General features: G+C 36.0%; 1 protein-coding gene across 6 annotated transcripts in view; it reads right to left on the reverse strand.

Annotated features, from left to right (window-relative positions):
* Positions 1–15,809, reverse strand: part of LOC135197946 (uncharacterized) — a 503,607-nt gene that overhangs the window by 318,801 nt on the left and 168,997 nt on the right. For 2 of the 6 annotated variants that reach the window (XM_064225230.1, XM_064225231.1), the window contains exon 2: positions 7,700–7,749. The exons of the other annotated variants lie outside the window; for them this stretch is intronic. The gene's annotated coding sequence lies outside the window, so the exon portion shown is untranslated. The remainder of the gene's footprint in view (positions 1–7,699; positions 7,750–15,809) is intronic. 6 annotated transcript variants of the gene reach the window in all.

The following is a 15,809-nucleotide window of genomic DNA, read 5'->3' on the forward strand; positions in this document are numbered from 1 at the left end:
CTCTCTTCTTTCTGCATTTCCCTTTGCCCCTGTTCATGAACACCATATTGTTTGGAAGCTTGAATTTCAAGTCAATGGCCCTCTGTGGGCTTTTTTCATATGAAAAAAAAATTAATAATAATAATAATAATAATAATAATAATAATAATAATTAATAATTAATAATAATAATAATAATAATAATAATAATAATAATAATAATGATAATAGTGAAGAGAAAGAGAGGGAAAAAAATGGATAAGTATCAAGATCTGAAAATAGAAATAAGAAGGATATGGGATATGCCAGTGGAAATCGTACCCATAATCATAGGAGCACTAGGCACGATCCCAAGATCCTTGAAAAGGAATCTAGAAAAACTAGAGGCTGAAGTAGCTCCGGGCCTCATGCAGAAGAGTGTATCCTAGAAACGGCACACATAGTAAGAAAAGTGATGGACTCTAAGGAGGCAGGATGCAACCCGGAACCCCACACTATAAATACCACCCAGTCGAATTGGAGGACTGTGATAGAGCAAAAAAAAAAAAAAAAAAAAAAAAATACTAATAATAATAATAATTAATTTTATTATTATTATTATCATTATTTAAAAATTATAATAGTAATGACAAGTACTAAATATCACTATTATTATGCAAATACTATGTAAATATTAACAATGGTAACACTAATATCATCTTGTTATTGTCCAGTTTCCACTTGCAAATGGGACAAGCTTTATTTCTTTCTTTATTTCTTTCTCTCTTAATTTATGTATTTATTTCTGTGATTAAATCTTCATCTGAAAGCCCTTATGGACAGAGCCAATAACAGACTATAAACCCAAAAGGGCTTCAAAGGGAAAGCAGCCTGCAGAGACAGAGACAAGCTATAATTATAGAAGCGGTCAAAATACTTTTGAATAAGTAAAAACACACACACTTACACACACATACAGCGGAATACCCATAAGCGAAAAAGTTCAAAGTTCAAACTACAGAGAGAATAGAAGTCGATCAAGAAATCACAGAAAATACCAACTAAGAGAAGCAAATCAACTAACCACAATATACACCAATAAACAGCAAATCAATAATGAACGAATCAAGAGAAAAAAAATATGTCAAAAGAACGATCTTTCTTAATCAAGAAGCGAGCACGAAAATCCATAACAAAACCACAAGGCTGCTCCAAAGTTCCGCAGTGAAGGGAACGAGCCATCGTGCCACCTCAACAGAAAATGATTAATGACGACATTCCGTGGAGTGAGTAGCACGCCCTGATTTTAAAAGAATACGATCTACAGCAATAACAGAAGTTCTCAGTTATTATGAGCCTCGTGGGAAATCTTTCCATGGTGGCTGTCATTATAATTGAGGGGATTTGGTTCTAATTAAGAGTGTCGAGGAAGAAGGGACACATTCATTCGGAGATATTTTGTTTAGACGAAAGGGATCCTGGGAAGCTGCTGATATCCAGATATGAGAACAGAAGGACAGAAGAACAAAATCTATAATAAGTAAATACTTTTCGTAAATTATTATCAACTGAAGTATACTTACAAATCACAGTTTCTTTTCTTGCTGCATACGGATCATATCAAACTTAGAACTAAAGTTCTACGAATAAAAAGTAATGCTTGGAATCAAAGGCAATATAAATGGTAATTCTATTGTATTATTATTATTATTATTATTTTTTTATTTTTGGGGGGGTCTATCACAGTCCTCCAATTCGACTGGGTAGTATTTATAGAGTGGGGTTCCGGGTTGCATCCTGCCTCCTATAGGAGTCCATAACTTTTCTTACTATGTGCGCCGTTTCTGGGATCACACTCCTCTGCATGAGTCCTGGAGCTATTTCAGCCTCTAGTTTTTCCAGATTCATTTTCAGGGATCCTGGGATCGTGCCTAGTATTCCTATGATTATGGGTACAATTTCCACTGGCATATCCCATATCCTTCTTATTTCTATCTTCAGGTTTTGATATTTATCCATTTTTTCCTTTTCTTTCTCTTAACTCTGGTGTCCCATGGTATTGCAACATCAATGAGTGATACTTTCTTCTTGATTATTATTGTTATTATTATTATTATTTATTATTATTATTTATTATTTTCAATATTATTATTATTTATTCATTATTATTATTATTATTATTATATTAAAAATACTCATAGTAGCATGAGTCTTAAAATGGAGAAAAAAATCCACAGTTATGTAATTATAAATATATTTAAAGTTAAAACTGTACAGATAGCTTCCGGGGATCTGTTCAGCTCCCCTTTTTAATCTGGAGTCTCCTCGGTTCCCCTTTTCAACCGAACAGATTTATCTTTAAATATATTTACAATTTACAATTTATTTTTAAATATATTTACAATTTACAATTTATCTTTAAATATATTTACAATTTACAATTTATCTTTAAATATATTTACAATTTACAATTTATCTTTAAATATATTTACAGATTTATCTTTAAATATATTTACAATTACTATTATTATTATAGTATTATTACATAGCAACGAGTTATATGGAACAAGACAGAGTAGCTTGAACTTTACAAACATAGCTTCCACAGAATAGAACGCCCTTACATGTAAAAGAAAAAGAAAAAAAAGACAAGATAAGAACAAACAACTAAAAGTAAACTCATCAATAAATAAATATTAAATAAAAGCCTAGAAAAGGGAATAAACAACGACTCAAACCTTCATGAATCCAAACGCTAATCTATACAAAGTTGCATAAAGACGACCTATCCACCATCACCTCTATCTCAACCGAACTTCCATTGAAGAAACTTGCACCTATCTAAAGCCATTTCTCTCTCTCTCTCTCTCTCTCTCTCTCTCTCTCTCTCTCTCTGGGTAACTCTTCGTTTTGGTCAACGAAAATTATTAATATCATGTGGCGACATTATCTCATTTTAGGTTCCCATGTTTAATTTATGAGCTTGGCGAAAGGCAGAATGGATATCAACAGTCGAGACAAAACACCATTTGACATGAACGCGAAGACGCGGGTGTCATAACAAAATTTTTGGAAGGAGAGAGAGAGAGAGAGAGAGAGAGAGAGAGAGAGAGAGAGAGAGAGAGAGAGAGAGACGTGTATTTTGTAAATAACCCCAATGAACAGAAAGTCCACATTATCAGTGGGAAAAATGGCAAATTCTCAGGATGAGTTTCTTTAAATAATTATACTATTATGAGAGAATCCTAACAAATTTTGAATGGATATAGATAATTATCTAAGGCATAAACATATATTACACAGAACTGCTACCGCCTACAAAGCCACTTACGAAGCAGTTGAAAGTTTCAGATTTCTATGTACTCATACATTACGTATGCATCTGTAATCACTCACAGACTCACACTATATATATATATATATATATATATATATATATATATATATATATATATAATATATATATATATATATGCCCTGGATGTCCGGGCTCTTACATTGGATCGACTCGGAGGTTGCTGAGGGTCAGATATTGTAGCCATTTAGGCTTTAGCTTCCGTACAGATCAGAGGTTAAAACAACCAGAATTTTCCAATATCAGAAACCACTCTGTAATATGCAAAACTGAAATTCAAAAAGAACACTTTACAATAATTGATTATGTTAAACATCCTGACCAACTAACAACCCTGGAACGGTTATACATTAAAAGCCTAGTGCCCTCATTAAACGGTAATTTGTCCTCATCACCTTTGTACCTGGCATAGTTGTCGTCGCTTCTCTCTAACAACTTTAACTCATTCCATCTTCACTTCTGATCATGGACAGTTTGGTATTTTTAGTCAGTCTATCTTCTTATTTACAGCTCTTTTACTGTTTTTATTTATCTTTTTTTAGACTTTATCTTTAAAATTGTGAATTCCTTGTAATTTTAAATGATTGTGTATAATATGTCTTTGTGTTTACTTCACAGACTGATGATGCACAGAGATGTTATGTGCGAAACGTATCGTATGCAATAAACTTGGCCTTTTAAATTTCGTATCATGGACTCCTTCTGGACACTTTATAATTGAATGCTGAAGCACTATATATATATATATATATATATATATATATATATATATATATATATATATAGATATATATATTATATATATATATGTATATATATATATAATATATTATATATATATATATATATGTATGTATGTATGCCTTCCTCAATAAGTCTTGCTGATATATATATATATATATATATATATATATATATATATATATATATATATATATATATGTTTGTATGTATGTATGTATGTATGGCCTTCCTCAATAAGTCTCTTGCATATCAGAGAGAGAGAGAGAGGAGAGAGATGAATCACATACATACATAGGACAATAGAAGCAAAGAACGCCTATGGCAAGTACTGAAAATTACATGGGTAATTCTAACACACACACAACTATCTATCTATCTATCTACCTATATATATATATATATATATATATATATATATATATATATATTACAGAGAGAGAGAGCAGAATCTCATACATACATAGGAAAATAAGAAGCATAGAACGCCTAAAGCAAGTCCTGAAAACGTCATAGAGAGAGAGAGAGAGAGAGAGAGAGAGAGAGAGAGAGAGAATTCACACACACACACACACATGTATGAAAATAGAAGCAATGAACGCCTGAAGCGAGAACTGAAAATAACATGGGTAGTTCAAACATACTGCAGAAACCTCTACGTAACAGATATGCAATTACAGGAGCTCCACGAAGAGTCCGGAAGAGTCTCTCTCTCTCTCTCTCTCTCTCTCTCTCTCTCTCTCTCTCTCTCTCTCTCTCGTGAGATCATGAACTTCAAAGTACCATCTCCCGTGACCCTTGACTCCGTTTGACTCGATAGCATTCATCTGTACCCTGTTGCTGTTGGAGCCTCTCTCTCTCTCTCTCTCTCTCTCTCTCTCTCTCTCTCTCTCTCTCTCTACCGTTAACCACTTATGACGTAACTGTTTTCACCAATTAGAGAGGAGAGAGAGAGAATCAGTCATAATAGAACTGCTGTTATTCGACCGTCAAATAAATTGAGCTTACAGTTAAGTCATGAGGCTTCACATACGAGAGAATTAATAACTAGTAAGGTTAAATTCTAGTGAAATCATCATCATCATAACGGGAAACAAATGAAATGACACGTCGAAACATACATAAAATAAATACAACAGTATAACAAAGGTACAAACAACAATGTACAAATTATATATATATATATATATATATATATATATATATATATATATATATATATATATATATATATATATAAAACATGCAGACAAAACTGACAAACTTCGGGTTAAATTTCATGGCGAAAAATTTACCAAATTAAGAAAAAAACAACTAAGTATTACTTTAAAACCACCACCGAACAACGAGGCTGTACATAAAACATCTGACATCTAACCATTCATTTAAAGCCATTAAGAAAAAGAACAATTAAAGAAAAAAAAATTCAAATTGGAAGTTTCAAATAAAGTACTTCTGTTCTGTACACATCAATATAATAATCGCACATCATACTTACGCCTACACTAGTTAATGTGAATCATAAAGATATTTTACTCTTAAAAGCTAACGTACGTGAGGGACTGATCATATTCTAAAACATTTTTTTTTTACAAAATATTAAACTGAAAAGTTTAATATATCCATCAAGCTCAATGAATGCGTATAAACATGAAAGGCCAGGGCAAACGAACATCAAACTCTAAAAGGATCTGTTGCATTACAGGTGATTCTGACATGCAACTGTTAGCATGAAACGGAATAAAATGGAAGAGGGCCAAAAAAAATGCCTTGAAAAAGACAAAAGTCATCATAATCTGCCAATGCAATGACATTCCTCTTCATTTTTAATCTAGAGTAAATTGAAGCAATAAACACAAACGTAATAAGCAGGAAAAGTATATAAATAGACATTAAAATTCGAAAAATAACCTAAGAAAGAGAAAGCAGCCAACTAAAACGGACCGAGTCAAAACGCAGTTTTAAAAATCCATGACCCAGCCAGGAGCGGGTCCTGCAAAAACCTTGAGAAATGTCTCACCCACCAACCGCTCGCCGTTCGCACTGCCCAAAATTTCCTTGACCGGAGGCGAAAAATATGGCAGGAAGGGTAAGGACCTCATTAAATACCCGGTAGAACCGAACGGCAGAAGCAGCCAGCCAAGTGAAAGCTGGCCAAAATTGGGGGAGAGCTGTTAGGAAAAAAAAAGAAAAACAAAAAAGCGAAGAAATCAGCAAGACCCACTGGGCACGAAGGAAATGGGCCGATACCCATATGGCGAACAAGCGGAAACAAACGGTGCCCAGCTGCTGCAGCTCTGCTGTTGCTGCTACTGCTCCTGGTGATTGGCTTGGTTGGGTAGATGGGGGCTATATGTGTGCACCGGTTGCTAACACGCCGGGGCAGGTTCAATGTTCCTTGTGTTGTCTGAACTTTGGTCTGAACTATGTGCCCCTTATCAGAAGGGTCAATACGTCGCTGGGAATGGTGGCAGCATATGGCTTCGTCTTGATAAGCTAGATTTAAAAGGTAATGGTATTCGAAAACTATGCGACATGAGATACCATGAAAAGAGACAAAATAAAGGTGGAGAACTCGCAACGAATTTCATGTATATATACATATACTTATATATATATATATAATATATATATATATAATATATATATATAATATATATATATTATAGAGGTAAGTATATAATATGTACATATATAACACGCACAAACACACACATATTAATATATATATATACATATGAGAGAGAGAGAGAGAGAGAGAGAGAGAGAGAGAGAGAGAGAGAGAGAGAGAGGTTATTAGGGGAGCCAGGAAACGTAGCCAGCCCAGGATGGCACAGTAAACTCATTCACAGGCAATCATAAAGTGTATTTGCAGTTGGTATCGCTTTACAACGGAAGGCGCAAGGGGGTTGGAGAGAGAGAGGAGAGAGAGAGAGAGAGAGAGTTCAGGGTTTAGATGCCTCGCTTTATTAGAGAGGTAAAAGAATGGGAAAACAAAACTAGTAATAATAGTAAATGTGATAACAATATTAATCAATTGGAATTATAATAAAAATTGTCGTTGCATACTCAGTGTTCTTCCTTTAACACATAATATATATATACATACATATATATATATATACCATATATATAAACAAAATGCCCTTTTGACTTTTCGATTTCCACAAGGTTTCAAAATGCCTGATGAAGAAAGAAATTAAGTAATTCTAATGCCCGGCCAAGACGAGTAATCATTAAAATTCTGTTGAGGTACCACTACATAATACTGTCCCATACCACAAGTCTTCCATTCCTTTTACTATCCAACTGCAGAATGGTCTTCCTACTCTGAGCGTTAATCTTTTAATCTCCGTGGATTTTAACCTTACTTTGTATTACATTCTCTGTTTTCCTGTGAATCTATTTGTGTCGTATTCATCACTGTTTATTTGTTCATCCTTCTGAACAGTTATATCCAGTTATATCCCTTTATACTTTCCCAGGTTTCCCTGAGCAATGTTTCATCAAATTTAGCATTTTAAGAAGTTTATCACAACTGAGAATATCTTTACTTTGAGAAGTCTGTAAATACAGAAATTTACATATTTTATACAAATACACGAAAAGGATGAAGCCCTGCCATTACTTATATAGAAAGCTCACCTGCTTTTTCCAGACTTGAACAGAAACAGAAGACGTCCAGTATACCTCACCTGGAAAAAAATAAGAAAAGGATTTTCAGTCTTAGGAATTACAATTCCCCATTTCCTAAAACTTTAAGTCATTCAAAAGGCGGAAAAACTCTTACTAATTTCTTTTCTTTACTTTACTTTCATAAAAACTGACTTAAATATGCTCAAAATTGGCAATCCTAAAGACCTTTGTCATTGTAAGAACAATCCCCAGGTGAAATGTAAATATAAAATATTTAACTCCGACTTTTCCAATCGTTTACTTGCTCTTGCTCACTTCTTCTCTTCTCAGAGCATGGGATATTCATACATTTCAAAGGAAAAAGGAGAGAAACATATCATTATCATTAGAAAATTGCTATAATGGATATCCAAGACGAACGAAAGCTGATAACTAACATGAAATCATTGAAAAATTGTCCAATACTTCTGTAGCAACAACAAATGGCTTTCCACAAGCATAAAAAACAAAAGAGGAACAACTGTTGTTTGTAACTGTAGAAAGTGAACATCAAAGCGACATTCCCAAAAAAAAAAGTTCCCCAAAATTCTTCCATCTGAAAAGAAAAACTAGACACTGGAGCAAAAAGGTGGTCCTTTGCAGCACAGAGGGAATCGTGAGAGATCTGGTTGAGATGGTTGCCAGGGATGCAAAACTTGAAAAAGGTGGAAGGGGAATAAAGAAGGAAGGAGGAGGAGGAGGAGGGAGGGGAGGAGGAGGAGGAGGAGATGGAAGTTGGCTACTACCACCTCACCCTCCTCCTTCAGGGCGATGAAAACCACAAGCAATAACTGGCAGGATCGGATGACAAGAAGCTTGTTCTTCTATATCACTTTGGCCTTTTCGCAGCCCATAATGCTCCTTTCACTCTCTCTACTGCTCTCTCTTTCTTTTTATCTGTCTCGACCTAACACACGCACAAAAAAAAGGCAATACTCTTGAACGGGAGCCTTGATGTTAGTACTTCCTTACCAGTGCTGTTGGGGAAAATAAATCACGATTTTGCTCCCCTGGTTCCCCTTCGAGAGGAATTGGAGTAGAAGTGTCTTCAGAGACCCCTTATCATTAACTTGGGGTATAAAACATTTAAGCAGCGTGGGATATAACAGTCCGACTAAATAAGAAAGGTCAGCTGCTCTAATTGAGAGGAAAAGAAACTGAAATACATCAGATGAAAAATGAATGATCAGACCCTTAGCAATTTTAGCGACCAATTTTTTATGACCACTTGGTATTGGCCATATTGAAAAAATCTATTTCATATTTCCAATCTTATATTCTAGCAAAAAGGGAACGAAGAGTAAATATACAAATGATTAACCTTTCGGAAACTTTCGAGGGGAACCGTAAGGAATTTCAAAGCCGAATCTCAGAATATTTCTCCAGTCTGTTCAGAAAGGCCAAACTATTTCGGGCAAGACTCTTCTAAAACTGAAACACAGTAGTGACATCAGCACTTAGCTCTACATTCACGAATAACATTTACTCAACGCAACGCCAGCATAATTGTTTGTTTGTTTGTTTATATGGTGTTTTAACGTAGGAACCAGTGGTTAGTCAGCAACGGGACCAACGGCTTTACGTGACTTCCGAACCAGGTCGAGAGTGAACTTCTATCACCAGAAATACACATCTCTAACACCTCAAAAATGCCCGAGAATCGAACTCGCGGCCACCGAGGTGGAAGGTCAAGACCATACCGATCACGCCACTGAGGCGCTCCAACGACAGCTTGATTACTAGATTAATCAGATGACTACAAAAAGCTCCCCTGGTATCCCAAAAATAAACTTGGTCAATTTTATCGTTTTAAAGACCAAAAATAATCATATATCATCTACCAAGTAATCCTTCCGTCCCAGAACAAAGAATTTTGTGCAGTACCATTTGCAGAATCTAGATGATATGGTTATTCTTATGGCCCCATGAGCATTCAAGACAATGAGAAAAAAATGTAAATAATGGGCAATACAAAAGTACTTCAAAAGTAAATATTTGATTTTAGGTAATTTGGGCTTTCAAGCCGAGTACTGGGGCACATTAAAGCAATTAGCGCTTCAGATACTGAAAAGATGGAGTATGAGTGGTTGGACAATTAGACCAAGAGATACAGGAAGTAAAGGAGATGAACTGCAAGGATCTAAAGGTGGAACTTGGAGGCAAGCCCACAGTTGGAAAAAAAATTAAGGAAAAACAATGTAATAGTTAAAAGGATTGGACTACAACACTGAAGAATGGATGGCGGAATGGAGGTAAATAAAAGGGCTAGAAAAGTGGATACATCAAGGGGCTGAACGGAATCTGCAAACATCCTTTGGTAATGCCTACAGTGCACCACTTAAGGTGCACTGACTGCACTACCCACCTCCAGGCTCACAAATATTGTGCTATTGTTTAATCCTACAGCATAGTGTTAGAAAGCTCTCTCTCTCTCTCTCTCTCTCTCTCTCTCTCTCTCTCTCTCTCTCTCTCTCTCTCTCTCCAAAAACTTCTTGAAATTTGCATGACAGATATTTTCTTGAACTGAATTTTTTCCCCTTTTAATGTCTAATGCTCAGGTTTTTCTGGGCTAGATCTAAATACGAAAACAGCAATTATGAAAAATAACATCATTTACTATCACAACATTTCTATTTATTCTGGGACCAGCAAATATTTTTCGTGACACTTCATTACCTCAGAGCAACAACAACACTGCCCTTATCCGGCCTTCATCAGCCAACCCAGACATACACGAGAATTTATAACTGTACAAGTTAATGAACTGGTTCGGTCAGCTAACTAAACGCTGAATGACAAGTCCTTTGACAAACACCTTTGAGAGAGAGAGAGAGAGAGAGAGAGAGAGAGAGAGAGAGAGAGAGAGAGATTCCCACTTCTTTATTTTATCCCAATATCCAAAATAGACCTTTACGAGAGAGAGAGAGAGAGAGAGAGAGAGAGAGAGAGAGAGAGAGAGAGAGAGAGAGAAAATTGCCACTTATTTATTTTCACACTGTGCAACATCAGCCCATTACGAGAGAGAGATAGAGAGAGAGAGAATTGCCACTTATTTATTTTCTCACTATGCAACATAAGCCAATTACGAGAGAGAGAGAGAGAGAGAGAGAGAGAGAGAGAGAGAGAGAGAGAGAGATTAAATCCAGTCACTCTCTGGGAGTCGCACAATACAGGACTGACCTCCAAAATCGAGGGGTAACATGGGCTAGGATATTGAATAGAGGTAAGGATAAAGTTACAATTTAAGACTTACTAAAAAATGGGAAAAAATTCATATTTCCATCTACATCATTTTCCTTCTTTTTCTCTGCTTCAAGATTCTAACTTATTTTCCATAACTGTTCCGTCTCCATCTTTCCATCTCTGCATTTTTTAAGTCCAGTATTTTGTTTTAATTATTTCATCCCCATTATTCTTTTTCCATCTATCTTCATCCTTGAGTCTCCATCATTTGGTTCTACCTCTAATCTCTTCTACCCTTCGTTTATCGATATTCCGTTTCCACATCTTATCTCCAACACTGGTTTCCATCTCTTTAAATCCATCGTATGCATCCAGTCTCTAACCTTCATTAATCTTTCTCTTCATCTACTCCATTCGCTCTCCATCTCTTCATCTCCATCGTCACCACCACCATCATCAGCATCATCATCTTGGTTACCCAATTCTGCGTCTCTTGCATCTCCGCTCAATTTTCCCTGGCAATTGGCTCCCAAGAACGAAAAAAGGCGCTTTCACATGACCTCTAGATATTAGCAACGCCCACCTCAAATGAGCCAGTCAAAATGTAGGTCCTCTTCCACGACGATGATGGTGACCTTCCCTCCTCCTCCTCCTCCTCCTCCTCCTCCTCTCTTCCTCCAACCTCCTATTCTTTTTCCTCCCCCCTCCTCCCCCCAGTGCGCCAGCCAAAATGCAAGTCTTCTTCCACGAAGATGATGGTGACCTTCCCTCCTCCTTCTCCTCATCCTCCTTCAGCTTCTTTTCCTCCTCCTCATACTCCTTCACTTACTTTTCCTCATCCTCCTCCTCATCCTCCTTCACCTCCTTTTCCTCCTCCTCCAAATGAACCACCCAAAATGTTGGTCCTCTTCCATGATGATGATGATGGTGAGCTTCCCTCCTCCTTTTCCTCCTCCTCCTACTACCAATAAGACCCACTACGACAACGCGAACATGCCCACCCCCCTCCTTGCCTTAAACTCGAGGGGACTCCCTCAAAATCAGCAAACAAAAACTTCGAAAGAAGTTAAAGAGAAAACGAAAACTTTAATTAAAATCCCTCGCGCCCTTTCCCGTCTCCATACCTTTTAAAGTCCATAACTCACCTGCTGGCCGAGTCACCTGAATTTCCGCGTGTAAATCAACTAGGCCAATTTACCTGTGCAGACTGCCCAAACAAGCAAAAAGAAGAAAAAAGAATAGGAAAAAAAAAAAAACACCGGGGTATATATTAACCTTATAAGTCAAGAATTGGCCGGTTGAATGGTACGCGCGGAGGGACAAGGTCGGCGATGGTACACCCACTGAATACCAACAAGGAGCAGAGACGTTTCACCCCGTTCAACGCGAGGCGGAAAACGCCTCTCGTGATCGCCTTCGGAACCTCAATACCTGATCTTCTGACTTATTTCCAACGAGATATCGAAGGTCGAAAACGCCATGGGTCCATAACTTCCCTCCAAAGGCTTTTAATTAACTATATATTATTATATTAAATAATAAATGAAATACACATAAATAATGGTTTTTACTTCAACATTTTCCTGGCTATGCAACGGAACGCAGCCGGGGTTCCACCACGGGGAGGAGGGTAGGTGTCCGGAATGGAGGGGGATGGCTGAGCAAGAGGATAAACAGGTGGGAGATAGATGCAGCGGACAGGAGACAAGGAAGGAGGAGGAAGGGGAAGGGAGCGTTGGGTGGAGTAAACAATGAGAGAGAGAGAGAGAGAGAGAGAGAGAGAGAGAGAGAGAGAGAGAGAGTGCGTTAGGTGTGAATGGTGGAGTACATGTAATAAAATCTTATCACCAGCTAAATAAAGCAACCTCGATGGCTAGAATCCGGTTGGAAAGCAACTCCTGTGGGTTTCTAAGAAGTCCCTTGAAGTTGGAAAGAAACGAAAAGAAATCAGCGGTTAACTGAGTGCCATCACTTGAAATTAAGAAGGATGGCAGTGATATACGGATGCCTATATATTGTTAACACAAACGTATGACCAAAAGAAGTACAAATTATAACAGCTTTTATTATCATGTAATAATAACAAAACAAAAAGTGCAGCCCGCCAAGAGATGACTTTAAAACATGAGTACCTGTGACCTTGGAGCAGGTAGTTGGTTAAGCTATGGATTCAAGGGATTTCCACGATCAACACCAAATATATCTACCCACATTTTCAGCTATTTACCCATAAATAAATGGAGGAGGTATTACATTAAAAATGGGAACAATGGTAGACAGCACAATAAGAAAAAGGGTACATGTTACTGCACAGAGATCCCTTTTCATTATCACACACACAAATACTAACGCAAACACACACACAAGCTCACAACACACATACATAGATATATATATATATATATATATATATATATATATCTATATATATATATATATATATGATATAATATATATATATATATATATATATATATATATATGATATATATATATATATCATATATTATATATATATATATATAATATTATATATATACAATATACTCGAGAGAGAGAGAGAGAGAGAGAGAGAGAGAGAGAGAGAGAGAGAGTGATCCATATGTGTGTGTTTATGATCACAACTATTTTACCAAAAAGTGCCAACGACTAAGCTGATTTGCAGAGATGCATGAATAAACTGTATTATCACTGGATCGGAAAATCGATTAAATTTATAGAACAAACGGAATAAATAAAAAAAGGAAGGTCGTCACAGCAAACAACTTGATAAAAAAAAAAGCTGTCAGTCAGGTTTGACAACTTTAAAACGAGAACCATCTAATTCCAGTACTATACGAACGCATGATTTTTCTTGTATTATTTAAAGAAAACATGATCATGCACTATTTCATATGAGAGAGAGAGAGAGAGAGAGAGAGAGAGAGAGAGAGAGAGAGAGAGAGAGAGAGAGAGATCCGACATAATTTTATCCTTCCATCCTCCAGAGAAATGATTTCTAACCTGTCCTGTAGTTATCGTGATATTCAACAGCTAATAATACGGAATCACATATCTTCAAAGGCTTCGAAAAATATAAAAAACTTATTTTTCTATAGACTAAAGATTCACAAAATAAATACACTCTATGATAAGAGCTGTATTTATGACTCGAGAGAGAGAGAGAGAGAGAGAGAGAGAGAGAGAGAGAGAGAGAGAGAGAGAGAGAGAGAGAGAGAGAGAGTGATCCATATGTGTGTGTTTATGATCACAACTATTTTACCAAAAAGTGCCAACGACTAAGCTGATTTGCAGAGATGCATGAATAAACTGTATTATCACTGGATCGGAAAATCGATTAAATTTATAGAACAAACGGAATAAATAAAAAAAGGAAGGTCGTCACAGCAAACAACTTGAAAAATAAAAAAGCTGTCAGTCAGGTTTGACAACTTTAAAACGAGAACCATCTAATTCCAGTACTATACGAACGCATGATTTTTCTTGTATTATTTAAAGAAAACATGATCATGCACTATTTCATATGAGAGAGAGAGAGAGAGAGAGATCCGACATAATTTTATCCTTCCATCCTCCAGAGAAATGATTTCTAACCTGTCCTGTAGTTATCGTGATATTCAACAGCTAATAATACGGAATCACATATCTTCAAAGGCTTCGAAAAATATAAAAAACTTATTTTTCTATAGACTAAAGATTCACAAAATAAATACACTCTATGATAAGAGCTGTATTAAATTATCTACTCATGCGTATTAAATTCATGTGTAGATGTACCATAGAGATGAAGTGAAATAATTACGCAACTAAACATTACACAAACAAACAGAAATATATATATATATATATATATATATATATATATATATATATATATATATATATATATATATATATTCAGTTGTATTCCACATAGGAAAATGAAAAAAGGTATATCTCAGAAAATGCCCAACAGTTTCGTCCTCCAATGGACCTCTTCTTGGAACGTTTATTAAGGAAAGATCTTTCCTTAATAAACGTTCCAAGAAGAGGTCCATTGGAGGACGAAACTGTTGGCATTTTCTGAGATATACCTTTTTTCATTTTCCTATGTGGAATACAACTGAATTACTATATCTTCGTTGCCTAAGAAGTTACCAGTACTATATATACATATATATATATATAATAGATATCTATATATATATATGATATATAATGATATATATATAACTTACAAGTACATGTTTGGCGTGAGCGCATGTACACAAACACTGCAAGACAGTGCAACCAAAGCCCAGTCAAACCACATCATAAACACTATCAAAGTATTCCCTCAAACATCAAACTACGCATGCGTGCAAATAAACGTTCGAAGAGCATCGAATATCCAGTATCACAATGGAACGAAAGGTCGCGTATGCAACGCATCAATCTTCGTTAACTTATCATACAAATCATACAAACATCTTCGTCACTGAGCAGCGCATTAAAACGCAAAGTAATCGATTGACAGAAAACTTCTTTGAGCTTTCTTTCTTTCTCTCTTGAAATCATCGGTTGAAAACTATTTTGGACAGTCAGCCAACAGACTACAGACTCAAGAAGGCTCCAAGGGGAAATCAACCTTCAGAGAGACACAAGTAATAGGAAAACATGATAAATAAATACTGAAAACATTGAATAAAACCGATACACCTGAATTCAGTAGACGTCAGCAGAAAGCATAATGAAATTTGCTCATCGCTTAAACATTTAGAGGTCGGAAGACTCCACAACTGCACCAAGTAACCTATACTACAATTCAATTGGAGCCAAAATAAAACTCAGTGCAAACGAATATTATCAAAAAACTGATCGTAGAAAACTTCCTCACCGAAAATTGACTTCAAGATCTTGTCAAAGCCTCAGTCCACTC

The sequence above is a fragment of the Macrobrachium nipponense genome, chromosome 21 (genome assembly GCF_015104395.2).
Source record: "Macrobrachium nipponense isolate FS-2020 chromosome 21, ASM1510439v2, whole genome shotgun sequence".
Classification (NCBI taxonomy): Eukaryota; Metazoa; Arthropoda; class Malacostraca; order Decapoda; family Palaemonidae; genus Macrobrachium; species Macrobrachium nipponense.